The 12,941-nt window shown below is 42.0% G+C and overlaps 1 protein-coding gene and 1 pseudogene across 6 annotated transcripts in view; one reads left to right on the forward strand and one right to left on the reverse strand.

Annotated features, from left to right (window-relative positions):
• Positions 1-12,941, forward strand: part of MCPH1 (microcephalin 1) — a 239,172-nt gene that overhangs the window by 56,840 nt on the left and 169,391 nt on the right. The window lies entirely within an intron of this gene.
• Positions 10,822-12,333, reverse strand: LOC109025255 (adenylate kinase isoenzyme 6-like; annotated as a pseudogene).

Below are 12,941 nucleotides of genomic sequence, written 5' to 3' on the forward strand. Positions count from 1 at the left end.
GCATGCCAGAGCCAAAATAGAGTCTTGGGCACGGGGTGAGGATAGGAGTATAGCCTTTTCTAAAAGCTCCTCCAGTGATTCTGAGCTGATGGTCATCCTCCCATTGAGAACCTTTGTTTTGGGGGTGAGATGTAGGCCATTAGCATGAACTTGTGCTCTGTCATCTCACCCAGGAGGCAGAAGACTGAGTTCTGCGGTCAGAAATGTCTGCTTGGGGGATCTGCTTCCTCAGTTTTCGAGAGATGCTTTCCTCATCTCCAGTAATCACTAGAACCTTCCTGAAAGAACTGAGATCTTTGTGAGTTGTGATAGGGTACTCACAGCTGTCATTTATTGAGCATTGTGACCTCTTTTTAGATTGAGTTTTCTGTTTCTCAGTCATATGGAAATGCCGAAAAGAAAGTATATTTCAGAGAGCTCCAATCATGTCTTTATTGCGGAGGCAGTAGATTGGGAATTACAGCTCATTTGGGTCTGGCTTCCCCAGAGAAGGAGCCTTGCAGTGGAAAGAAGATAAAAGGGTCCCAGTGGTGGGAATAAAAAGAGTACTAGATGCCCAGAGGGTGGGAAAGGCCTAGCCCAGATGCAGTGTGGCCAGGCCAGCTAGGGGCAGGAGGAAAGAGAGCTGCAGGGACACAGATGCCTTCCTGAGCAGAGAAAATAGAATACTTGAGCCACTTTTCATGTAAAATGGATTATTTTCCTGCCGTTTCCTGTCCTTCAAGTGAAAGGTCCTGGAATGAGTACTTCACTGCTGTAATGGAGACACTAATATTTTATGAATGCAGTTTTACAGTTTGCAGTAATGCCAGGCCTTTGGCTGTTTTCCATTAGATGGTGCACTTGGCTGGAAGCATATACTCTTGTAGCTTTGATTTTAAATTTAACTTTCAAGTTGAAAGAGCAGTGACTCATCCAAAGGACAGGTGATATTTATTTATTTTTTCTTGAAAATGCAGCACGGGTATGTTGTTATCACACGTTTAGGGGAATTGCCACACTTCCTCGAGGATGACACCCTTTGTAAATATCCATGTAAATCATTTCCATTGTTCAGACCCGCTGTACGCAGAAAGATAGGCCCTTTAGTGCCGACCAGCCGGCCAGTGAGCTCTGTAAGATCGAAGGTGCCCTTGGTTTCCAACACAGCTGTTTCAGTGATCTGTAATTGCTTTGATAAATCACTTTTGGCAGAGTGTACCCAGAGCTGGCAGTGGCGGGGATGTGCTCGTTGTAACAGGTGTGGGGTCCATCAGCAGATGTTGCTTGATGAAGCCATTTAAAAAACAGCTGCCTCTTGATAGCCTAACAGTTGCTTTCAGCCCCCATTAGCACGTTGTTTTTTTCTTGTTATGTATGACAGAAAATATTTCTACAGAAAACATTAAATAGGATCTTCAAAGAACTCCATCTTTTTAAAAATGTGTTTTATTTGTTCACTAACTGATTTTGCATGCATTGTAAATGTGTGGTTCAGAAATTGTCAAATGTGTTTTGGACTGGACGTGGTAGAAATGAGGACCAGCCAGGGTGGATCTCCTGTGCCTCAGTGGTCGTATTTGGCCACGTAAAGGTAGAGGCCACGGAAGGAGGACATTTCCCACTGGGAGACCCACAGGCGCTGAGAGAGGAGCTAGCCGAAGAAATCTATTTAAGATCTGCTGCTTTGGCCAGGTGTGGTGGCTCACGCCTATAATCCCAGCACTTTGGGAGGCCAAGGCAGGTGGATCACCTGAGGTCAGGAGTTTGAGACCAGTCTGGCCAACATGGGAAAACCCTGTCTCTACTAAAAATACAAAAAATTAGCTGGGTGTGGTGGTACACACCTGTAGTCCCACCTACTCGGGAGACTAAGGCAGGACAGTCACTTGAACCCAGGAGGCAGAGGTTGCAGTGAGCCAAGATCATGCCACGGCACTCTGGCCTGGGGAACAGAGCAAGATTCCATCTCAGAAAAGAAAAAAAAAAGAAAAATTCTGCTGGTAGGCATTCTATGCACTGAGCAAAGGAGAGATGTGGAGGCCCAATTTAAATAGTTACAGCTGCTAGTTCCTAAGGTCTAGCTTACTACATGCACCGTTTGCGGGGAGTCAGCTTAATGATAGTAAACTGTGCTAAATTGGTCTAGAAATATCCAGTTAATCTGTTTGAGATATTCAGAAACTCAACAGCTTGCTGAAGTAGCAAACTTAAATCCTTATTTTTATTTTAAAAGGGAGTAAAGGGACTGTAGATAAGTAAAAGATGCTCTGCACTGTGCCTCTCTGGTACCAGTCCCTCTCGTTTAGGCAGCGGCCAGTTCCCGCGGAGCCGTTCACGCCAAGTGACCCTGCCACCGCGCTGCTCCCACCACCCCATGTCCACCCCATCCTCGGACGCCTGGTCTCAGCACATCACCGGTATTCTCTTCCTCTTACCAGTAATTAGTTTGAGACTGTGACTCACTTCTGTCCAACAAGATGTGAAGGGAAGTCTTCCTGGGAGGTTTCTGGAAAGTGTTCTCTCACTTGTGATAGCCCTGGGAAGAAATGCTCCCCGGGTCCTCAGAGCTTTGTTGTGGCTGGACGCATCTTCTGGAACTGCGACAGCGGAGGAGGAAGCCAAGAGAGTGAACCAAAGAAAGGAAGGGCGGAGGGCGGGGGAGGCCTGCAAACCTTACTGCTTATTTCCACTGACATCAGAGACTCATGTTAATAAGTAACAAGTGGCTTTGTTATGCTCCTCAGACACGCGGTAAGGTAGACACACAGAAATGCACAGCTGTACGTATTTGTCCTGAAGGCTAGAATTTACTTTAAATGTGAGTGGTTTTCCCAGGAAAAATTTATGTCTGTTCTCTTGAGGAATAATTATTTCCTCCTCAATTTTATCTGTCTATCTGTCTGTCCATCCATCCATCCATCCATCCATCCATCCATCCATCCATCCATCCGTTACAGAGCCTTGCTCTGTCGCCCAGGCTGGAGTACAGTGGCGCTATCTTGGCTCACTGCAACCTCTGCCTCCCCAGTTCAAGTGATTCTTGTGCCTCAGCCTCCCGAGTAGCTGGGACTACAGGCCCGTGCCACTACACCTGGCTAATTTTTGTATATATATATATTTTTTTTTCTGAGACAGAGTCTTGCTCTGTCGCCAGGCTGGAGTGCAGTTGCGCGATCTTGGCTCATTGCAACCTCTGCCTCCCAGGTTCATGTGATTCTCCTGCGTCAGCCTCCTGAGTAGCTGGTACTAGAGGCACGTTCCATCACGACTGGCTAATTTTTTTTTTTTTTTTTTTTTGAGATGGAGTCTTGGAGTCCCGCTCTGTTGCTGAGGCTGGAGTGCAGTGGTGCCATCTCGGCTCACTGCAACCTCCACCTCCTGGGTTCAAGTGATTCTCCTGCCTCAACCTCCTGGGTAGCTGGGACGACAGGCGTGTGTCACCACACCTGGCTAAGTTTTTGTATTTTTTAGTAGAAACGAGGTTTCGCCGTATTAGCCAGGATGGTCTCACTCTCCTGACCTCGTGATCTGCCCGCCATGGTCTCCCAAAGTGCTGGGATTACAGGCATGAGCCACCGCGCGCAGCCCTTTTTTTGTGTTTTAGTAGAGACAGGGTTTCACCGTGTTGGCCAGGACGGTCCGATCTCCTGACCTCGTGATTCTCTCACCTCGGCCTCTCAAAGTGTTGGGATTACAGGCGGAAGCCACCGCGCCTGGCCTAATTTGTGTACTTTTAAGTACAGACGGGGTTTCACCATGTTGGCCAGGTTGGTCTCAAACTCCTGACCTCAAGTGATCCACCCACCTTGGCCTTCCAAAGTGCTGGGATTACAGGCTTGAGCCACCGCGCCCGGCCCTCAATTATATTTATTTCTTTGCCTTTCCTTACGTCTTTAACTCTTCACACTTTTAAAAAAGTTATTGCCTTCCAAATAATATTTAGGAATATAAATTATTTGATATTAATCCAGGGTAATTTTGATTTGTTTTTTAAAAAGGGGAATAAAAACATTATTATTCAGAAGGGGTTAAATACAATGACAAAAACTGCAATTCAGAATTAATGAGGCGTTATAATAGGATTTGTTAAAAAAATTATGAGGCATTTAAAATAGATTTTTGGCGTATCCTTTTGTGACTTTTGGATATGACTTAAGACTTAGTTTATATATCAGTAGTGAGTCTCTATAGGAAAAAATATAATATTCAGTGACTGTCAAACCAGTGATTGGAGCTGCTTGGTATGAAGCGCTTCTTATTCTGGTCTCCCTTATCAGTGATTTTCAATTTTGAAAACTTTTTTTTGAAGTTGTGTTGTTTTATTTTTCTGCAGAAATATCTTCTGCTTTTCATTTTAAAGTATATTTGCTATTTATTTGCAATCTAGTTCTCATCATTAAAAGCAGTACTAAAATCTTATCCCAGAATTTATAGGTTGTGTCTTTTGTCCTTTTTTTGTTTTTAGTATTTTTCTGTCACTTTACTTCCTCAGGTGAAGTTTTAACAAAAACGAGGGACCATGGATAGGAAAGTAGAAATGAAACAGTTTACAGGGTTGAAGTTGTGGTATAATTCTTTTTTTTTGTTTTGTTTAAAGACAGGGTCTTGCTCTGTTGCCCAGGCTGCAGTGCCGTGGCAAGATCATAGCTCACTGCAGCCTTGATTGCCTGGGCTCAAGTGATCCCTCCAGCCTTGGCCTCATGAGTAGCTGAGACTCCAGGCAGGTGCCACCATGCTCAGCTAATTTTTTTTGTTTGTTTTAGAGATGGGATTTGGCTGTGTTGACCAGGCTGGTCTTGAACTCTTGGCCTCAAACCATCCACTCACCTGGGTCTCCCAAAGTGCTGAGATTACAGGCATGAACCACCATGCCTGGCCCATGGAGTAATTCTTGTGGAGTTGGAAGGTAGAGGTGTGTATGTGTCTGTTTCTCAAAATAGTAGCACTAACCGGGAAATCCATGAATTTGCATATTTTTTCCCAAGTTCAGCCCATTTGCTTTGGTGAGTTTGGGGTTATACTTAGAGTGGGTAGTATAAGGAGTTTCTGCCCTACACCTTAGCTTAAGCAATTTGAGCACATTGCTTTTTGAGTTCACCACCGAGGATCCAGAGCTCAGAGGCGGTCTTTCCTCTGCAGATAAGAGTGCACCCTGCCTGCACCTCACGGTCTTGGGCTCTGTGGCTTCTCTCCTGCCACTGCCCCTTATTGTGGGTAGGCTGGAATTCCCTATGGTCCTTTGTTTGGGGAAGGGGGATGCTTGGATGTTCCCAGGTGTCACCTGTGCATGCCCCCATGCTGTCCTCCCACCTGCCCTGTCCTGCAAGCATGACCTGCACCCTTCTCCCACACACCCGGACCCCAGGCTTATTCTTACTCTCCCTGGCCAGCCCCTTTTCTTGGAGAGGAGAAAGGATGATGTGAAAATAAGATCTAACGTTGGGGGTCCCCGGCGACTTCCACAAGGAGCAAGGAGCTAGGTGCATGTGTAGACCCCATGGGAGCTTTAGTGTTAGATACCGAGTTTGCTAGATGAAACATCTTTTTAATTGAGGTGGTGCAGATGTATTGTTTGAAAACTTTAGACACTAATGATGAACTACTTGGATGTACATTTTTCGGGGTTTTTTTTGTTTTGTTTTAAAATTAGAAAAAATATTTATCCAAGATAGTGAGTATTGAAAACTGATACTGGTGCTGTATGGATCACTATTATTATATTATTTGAAACTGTTTGGAAAAGGTATTGTAGTTTTTAGAAAAACAAAGCAACCTGAATATTAAAAGTCTCTGAATTTGAGTAAAAAACAGTGCACATAAGGGAAAAAATATAAAAGGAAGGACAATGAAGTTATAAAACTGTTACTATAAGAAAGCTAAAGGCTGAGCACACTGGCTCATGCTTGTAATCCCAGCAATTTGGGAGGCTGAGGCAGGAGGATCGCTTGAGGCCAGGAGTTCAAGACCAGCCTGGGCAAAGGAGTGAGACCTCATCTCTACTAAAAATAATTTTTTTAAAATATTAGTTGGACATGATGGTGGCCACCTGTGGTCCCAGCTACTAGGGAGGCTTGAGACCAGGAATTCGAGGCTGCTCTGAGCCGTGATTGTACCACTGCACTCCAGCCTGGGCAAGAGTGAGACCCTGTCTCAAAAATAAACAAACAAAAAAGAAAGTTAAAGATTTTAGTCTCAATTTTCTACATTGAACCCATCTTTAGATCATAGCATGTATAAAATTAAAAATGGGAGAATATCAACATTATTATATTTAATGTTATAGCTTATTATTATATTTAATAAGCTACTTGTTTAAAGATCTGGGGTCTCTTGGGTCCACAGACTGAGTCTTTCTGAAGGTGCTTTACGTGATGTACCTGCCAGGGGTCTAGGTCATATAATATCCTCAGGATGGGATTTGAAGACATTTTTCCAGAATTTATCTTTTGTCATATTGGATTTTATTTTTGAAAACTTCCTGTATAGTCAAAATTTATATAAATGTATGATTCTGATAGTACCTTATATATTTAGATGGGCTTATACTGGGCATGAACAAGGTTAATAATCTTTGTGAATATGTGGGTTATCTCCTTATTTTACTTATTCTTAAGGAAAATTAATTTCACTGTTTACCAAAGAACTGATAGCTAAACCCAAAAGATTTCAAAGAATGTTTTATTTTTAAAATGTTTCTATTTATCACTAATAAAACGAGTATATCTGTTTAACTTGACCTATCTTTGGTCTTACTAAAACAAAATCAGCTCGAGCATTTCCCAAATAATCATCCATTCACTACTCTTTTTCTCTCTCTCTCCCTGCTCCCTCATCTCTACTCCTTTAGAACTTTCAGAACATTCTTTTGTGTAGATACAGTGTTTCATGTTTGTTATTGTTTCTCACTGGTCATTGGATTCTTTCATGTGACCACCTTTTTCACGTTTGCTCTGATTGCCTTTGGATGCGCCTGTGTGCTTTTCCTATTAAGGAAAAGAATCCTGCATGTTTTTTTCTCATTGAATAACAATGTTAAAAACAGAAAAGGGTTGTTTTTCTTCTTTGCAGTAGGCATTCTGTAGTAGATACCTTGACATACTTAAATTTGTGAGATGTGTCCAGACGAATGGAAGAGTAATATCTCATATTAATATATTGCTAATAATAAGATAAAGGTTTCAGCTTCCTGGAGCTGTCCATATAATAGAATTTGTACTTGTTTTTTCATTTTTGAGATCCTCATACTTTGGGGTTTTTTTATTTTTTTATTTTTTCGAGACAAAGTCTCGCTCTGTCGCCCAGGCTGGAGTGCAGTGGCGCAATTTCCACTCGCTGCAACTTCCGCCTCCCGGGTTCAAGCGATTCTCCTACCTCAGCCTCCTGAGTAGCTGGGATTACAGGTTTCCTGCCACCACACCCAGCTAATTTTTGTGTTTTTAGGAGAAACAGGGTTTCACCATGTTGGCCAGGCTAGTCTCGAACTCCTGACCTCAAGTGATTCGCCTGCCTTGGTCTTCCAAAGTGCTGGGATTACAGATGTGAGCCACCATACCAGGTTCTGAGATCCTCGTACTTTTAACTAAAATGTTAAGTTATATGCTTTATGCTTTTGTTGCCTCTCATGTTTCAGGAATACAAGTAAACCCATGAGTAACTCATGAATACACATAAACTTCTGGGCCTCCAAACCATGCCCTGCCAGTGGCCATGCCACAGGAATCAGAGGCTGTACTTCACTTTGTGGTTGCTTTATTATTCCACCATTATAAGCTTTAGTAGAAAATGTAAAGAGGGTTGTTAAACTGAAGGAGTGTTGTCTCAAACCGAAGGAGAAAAGTAGTGTTGCTGCTATAAGATGTGTATAAACTAAGTGGTGTCTTTTCTACCATCCAATTAGCAATTAGGAAAGTCTTTCTTTGCTCATACCATTCCAAAGGGAATCGTCTTATTCTTTCTCTAAATCTCCTTACAATGGAGGCTGCTACAGTTTAAGTATCGCAGGTCCTTTTTTTCAGATTTCACCTGCAGTGCCTATAAATTTGGGGGAATGCCTTTTTTTGGGGGTGCCCAACATACTCAGTGGATCTTGGACCTACCACCAAGTGACCTTCCTTGCTCACCTGTAAGGCTGAGAACACCGTAAGCAAAGTACCAGGCTTCTTTCCCCACGAGGGCTTTGTAAGCGTTGGCGCCATAAAATCAGCCTGAGGACTTAGGTGGCTGGTTATTTCTGAGTAATTGAATATCAGTCTCAAATATGACATTCCAGCAAAGGCCACGGCTGCATAGCCACTGTTTTCAGTTATGTCCTGGTAACTAGGAAGATGGATTGTTTTTTAATCTATGCAAATAATTATATTGCCCTGAAAAAAAGGATACTCAATTACAGTTTCACAATTCTGGAGGGATCAGGCAGAGATAATAAGATACCATTTCCAGATGTTCCCTCTCTGTTTATAAAAGCACAGTCGACTGAATTGTTATGAGATACAGACAGAGGGAGAAGAGAAAGGGTTCCTTATGTATCCAGAATATAGAGTGTTAAAATAGCAACAATACTGTAAACAAAAGCCACAGTCCTCCTTCAGTAGTTCATCTGGGCCTAGTCATTAATTTTTGTTCCACTTGATCTTGGGTTAGCAGTCTCAGGAATCCATCTGCTTCTCAATGAGGGTTATATAAATCCTCTTCCCCTGGTGGGGTCTCAGCATTATTTAGACAATGCCATAAGAAGCCTGTACCCAGAAGTACCCAGCATAGTTCTTCTCCACGGGGTTCTGACACAGCCCCCTCTTGGTCGGGGTTCTGACACAGCCCCCTCTTGGTCGAAGATAAGTCACTCTGGCCTATAGCTAATTGCAGATGCTGATCAGGGAAGTGTCAGAGAAAAACAGAAATCTGTAGGTGACAAAAGATTTTAAATGGCTATGGTTCTCGTATTACTGATAATTTTCAAAACTAAATTTATTGAGAGTTCATTACAAGAGTATTGGCAACTGATAAGTAAAGTTAATTATGGTATGCAAAACAGAGTCAACCCAAAAAAGTTCTAGATACAGCATCTAGAAACACCATAGTTAACCTTATTTTAAAAGAACAGTGGATGTTACATCTAATTTATAAAAATGGAAGAACATAATCTTTATAGAAAAAATCTTCAGATATAACAAAATAGTCCCAAGACATAATATACAATGAATATGCCAAGCATATAATTAGAATAGACCAAGAATATCACATAAAGAGGGTTAGTTTAGAGGGGGCATAAACACCTATATATTAATAACATATATTTAACCTAGGGCTGGCTAAGTATCTTTTTTGATTTGACAACTTGTCCCATATAACTTATCAATAGTAACACATCAAATGGATCTCCTAATTATTTAGAGCATCTGTTTTTTATTAAAGTAAAAGCACAAATACTTTTTATTTTCCAGGTATGTCTGGGGAATCTTGGACAGTTTTTTGTTTTGTTTTGTTTTTTTGAGATGGAGACTCACTCTGTCGCTCAGGCTGGAGTGCAGTGGCCCGATCTTAGCTCAGTGCAACCTCCGCCTCCTGGGTTTCAAGCCATTCTCCTGCCCCAGCCTCCCAAGTAGCTGGGATTACAGGTGCCTGCCACCATGCCTGGCTAATTTTTGTATTTTTTAGTAGAGATGGGGTTTCGCCATTTTGGCCAGGCTGGTCTCGAACTCCTGACCTCAGCTGATGCACCCGCCTCGGCTTCCCAAAGCGCTGGAATTACAGGAATAAGCCACCATGTCCAGCCTCAGACAGTTTTAAGTACAAAATATATCATTTAGGATTTGATTTGGGGAAGGCAAAATATCAAAAATTATCAAGGAATTTTGAATACCTGATTCCAATAGGATCATGTAACTTAGAAACAATATTTGACTACCTATTTAATCAAAGTGACTGTAAAAGATTTTACAAGTAAACACAGGGGTAACATGATTGTAAAGAACCTTAGCTCTTTCCTGAGAGACAAGATTTCTTGAATACTCAAGGGCAAAATAAAGTCAATATAAACCATAGAAGGTTATTCTCATAAAACACAGAATCTTTAGAATATAAGCCAATTATACAGAAAAAAGAATAAGCCTTTATTTTTTAGGTGAATGTGGTAAACAGTAAACCAAAGAAACAGGCTGATCAATATTGAGCAAACTTTTCTCTTTTTTTTTTTTAAATCTTTAGTCTTTAGTTTTAAGAGATCATGTGCATTTTTTCTGTAATAAACTTAAAAGATATCTACCTATTTCTTCAGATTTATTAATTCTGTAGCAATTTAAGCATTAAAATGACAGTTTTTGTCTCAATCCTTTTTTTTTTTTTTTTTTGAGACGGAGTCTGGCTCTGTTGCCCAGGCTGGAGTGCAGTGGCACAATCTTGGCTCACTGCAAGCTCCGTCTCCCCAGGTTCACGCCATTCTCCTGCCTCGGCCTCCCAAGTAGATGGGACTATAGGTGCCCACCACCATGCCCGGCTAATTTTTTGTATTTTTAGTAGAGATGATGTATCACAGTGTTAGCCAGGATGGTCTCGATCTCCTGAACTCGTGATCTGCCCACCTCAGCCTCCCAAAGAGCTGGGATTACAGGCGTGAGCCACCGCGCCTAGCCTGTCTCAATCCTTAACAATGCTATATTTGTTGTATTTCAAATGTTTAGCTTTCTCATGGAGAAAAAGAAACATAGGCATAAACCTTTATACTATCCGCCTGCTAGTCCTGCAACATGAGTTTAATAAAGTGTTCCTGATACTTTAACAATTTCTATGACGTCAGCAGAGAGATGTCAGCAAGAGTGATTGTAAAGTAGCTAGCCTTATAAGTCAGGAGTTATAATCTTTGATCCACTGCTCAATCCATTTCAAGATCTGATCTACATTATTTTCTAGCTCTTCTGGTTTATTGCTGGGCAGCCGATGCACAACTTCTTCCTTGTAGGATGCCGTGGCTTCTTCATAAAGAACTTGGAAAATCTCATACTGAATATTGTCTTTTAGTTTCTTCTCATTATAACCCCACATTTCAAGTATTTCGTACAATATGTTGGCATCTGTTCTGAGCACAAAAACTATATGAAACCAGCGTTCAGGGAAGAAATCACAACCGTGGTAATCAACAGTAACTCCACATTCTCTCATTTGGTTATCTAACTCATCAGCTACTCCGTCTTCATCTAAAATGGGACAATTATACTCCTCATCATAGTCGTCATACAATTGCTCTTCTCAAGCTAAATCACCCACATTAATGTATTTCAATCCTGATTTTGATTCTGATGTGTGGTTTTTCCAACCCCTGGTGTACCTGGCTTTCTATGACACGTTTCTATCACAAAGTCAGAACAAAGTGACACTTTAGGACTGAACTCAGGGAGTCTGTGGGGTCAAAACTAATTTCATAATACTACTGAGATTTTAACATGCAATGGGTTCACCTTGCTGTCTCCAAAAAAAAATTGCACCACTGCACTCCAGCTAGGGCAACAGAGCAAGACCCTGTCTCTCAAAAGTAAATAAATAAATAATTTAAAAAGTTATTGTTAAAAAAAGGTTTGTCAGGTTAATGATTCAATTTGGTTAAGCACAAATTTACATTTTTTCATAGTCTTAAACTTTAGGAGTAACGTTCACTTATTTGATCAGGAAATCTGTATAGCTTTTGTAAGAACATGTACAAGTAGAATAACAATGTATAGTGTGGCTGGGCACAGTGGCTCATGCCTATAATCCTAGAACTTTTTGGAGTCCAAGATGGGAGGATTGCCGAGGGCAGGTATTTGAGACCAGCCTTGGTGACGTAGCGAGAGACCCCATCTTAAAAAATAAGAATAATAATACTTAATGCTGACAACTCATAGAAGACATGACTATTTTTATTAAACCCCAAATATTCAACTAGTCTCATTTGCCAAATATTTACCTAAATGTGTGAACTTGAATTCTTAAAACATTTACATTTCTATAGGAATACTTTTTTTAGTGCTGTTGAAAGTATTATTGGAAGTTCAATTTCCTTAATTTCTGGGAATTTTAGGAAGATTCAATTTATAGGTGCCTCTTTATTTCTAAGCCAGTCAGAACAGAACATCCTTAAGAGCTATCACATTCTCACTTGGTAAGACCATCTCATGATGGTTATCCCAGGATGAGAGACAATAGCTGCTTTGAAAGCTCCCCTGCCACACTGGGCTTCCAGTACCAGAGCAGCTAATGACCCTGCCCTAACAGCAAATGCTGGGGAGCAGGGTGCAAGTGTTTACTTGGGTGCCCTTCACGGGCACTCCTTTTACCTGGTGGACAGCCTGATGCTTTGTTGTCTAAACCGGTATCAGGCATTCCTCGCATGGGAGATGTGCTTATCCTGGCAGACGCCCTTGTGGCTCTTTTCTGACCGCTCTCCAGTTTATGACTGCCTGACCATCGTTCTGGTGCTCAGAGCCTGCCCTTGTGTTCCTCCCCAGCATCCTGGAGAAAACCAGGTAGCCTGGGAGAGCCCCTGGTTCTTCAGATGGAATGTGCAAATTCAACACACCAACATGATAGGAAATAAGTTCCAAGATTTATTACTTCCAGATCCTAGAGAGGGAGGGTGCCATGAGTCGGGAGGGCAATGCTCTATCCCCAGGTCACCAGAAGAATGAATGAAGTGTCAGGCATAGAGCAAGAGAGAGTGGGACCCATGGGCCAACACCTTTACTGGGGGCCAGGGCATTGTCCAAGCAGGTTTCCTGCAGGGAGTTTTAGTTGGTGAGTTTAAAACAGGCAGCCATCAGTTTCAGGATCACACAGCAACTGAGAGGTGGTCACTGTGACATACTCCACAGTCCATGTGGGGTGTGGGGTTGGCAGGGCAGCCAGGTAGACTGTCCCTTAGAGAGGTCGTCACCAGAGAGAGGAGGTGTATAAGGCAGATCCCTGGATCAACCCCATTGAGGACTGGGGGT

The sequence above is a fragment of the Gorilla gorilla genome, chromosome 7 (genome assembly GCF_029281585.2).
Source record: "Gorilla gorilla gorilla isolate KB3781 chromosome 7, NHGRI_mGorGor1-v2.1_pri, whole genome shotgun sequence".
NCBI classification, from domain to species: Eukaryota; Metazoa; Chordata; class Mammalia; order Primates; family Hominidae; genus Gorilla; species Gorilla gorilla.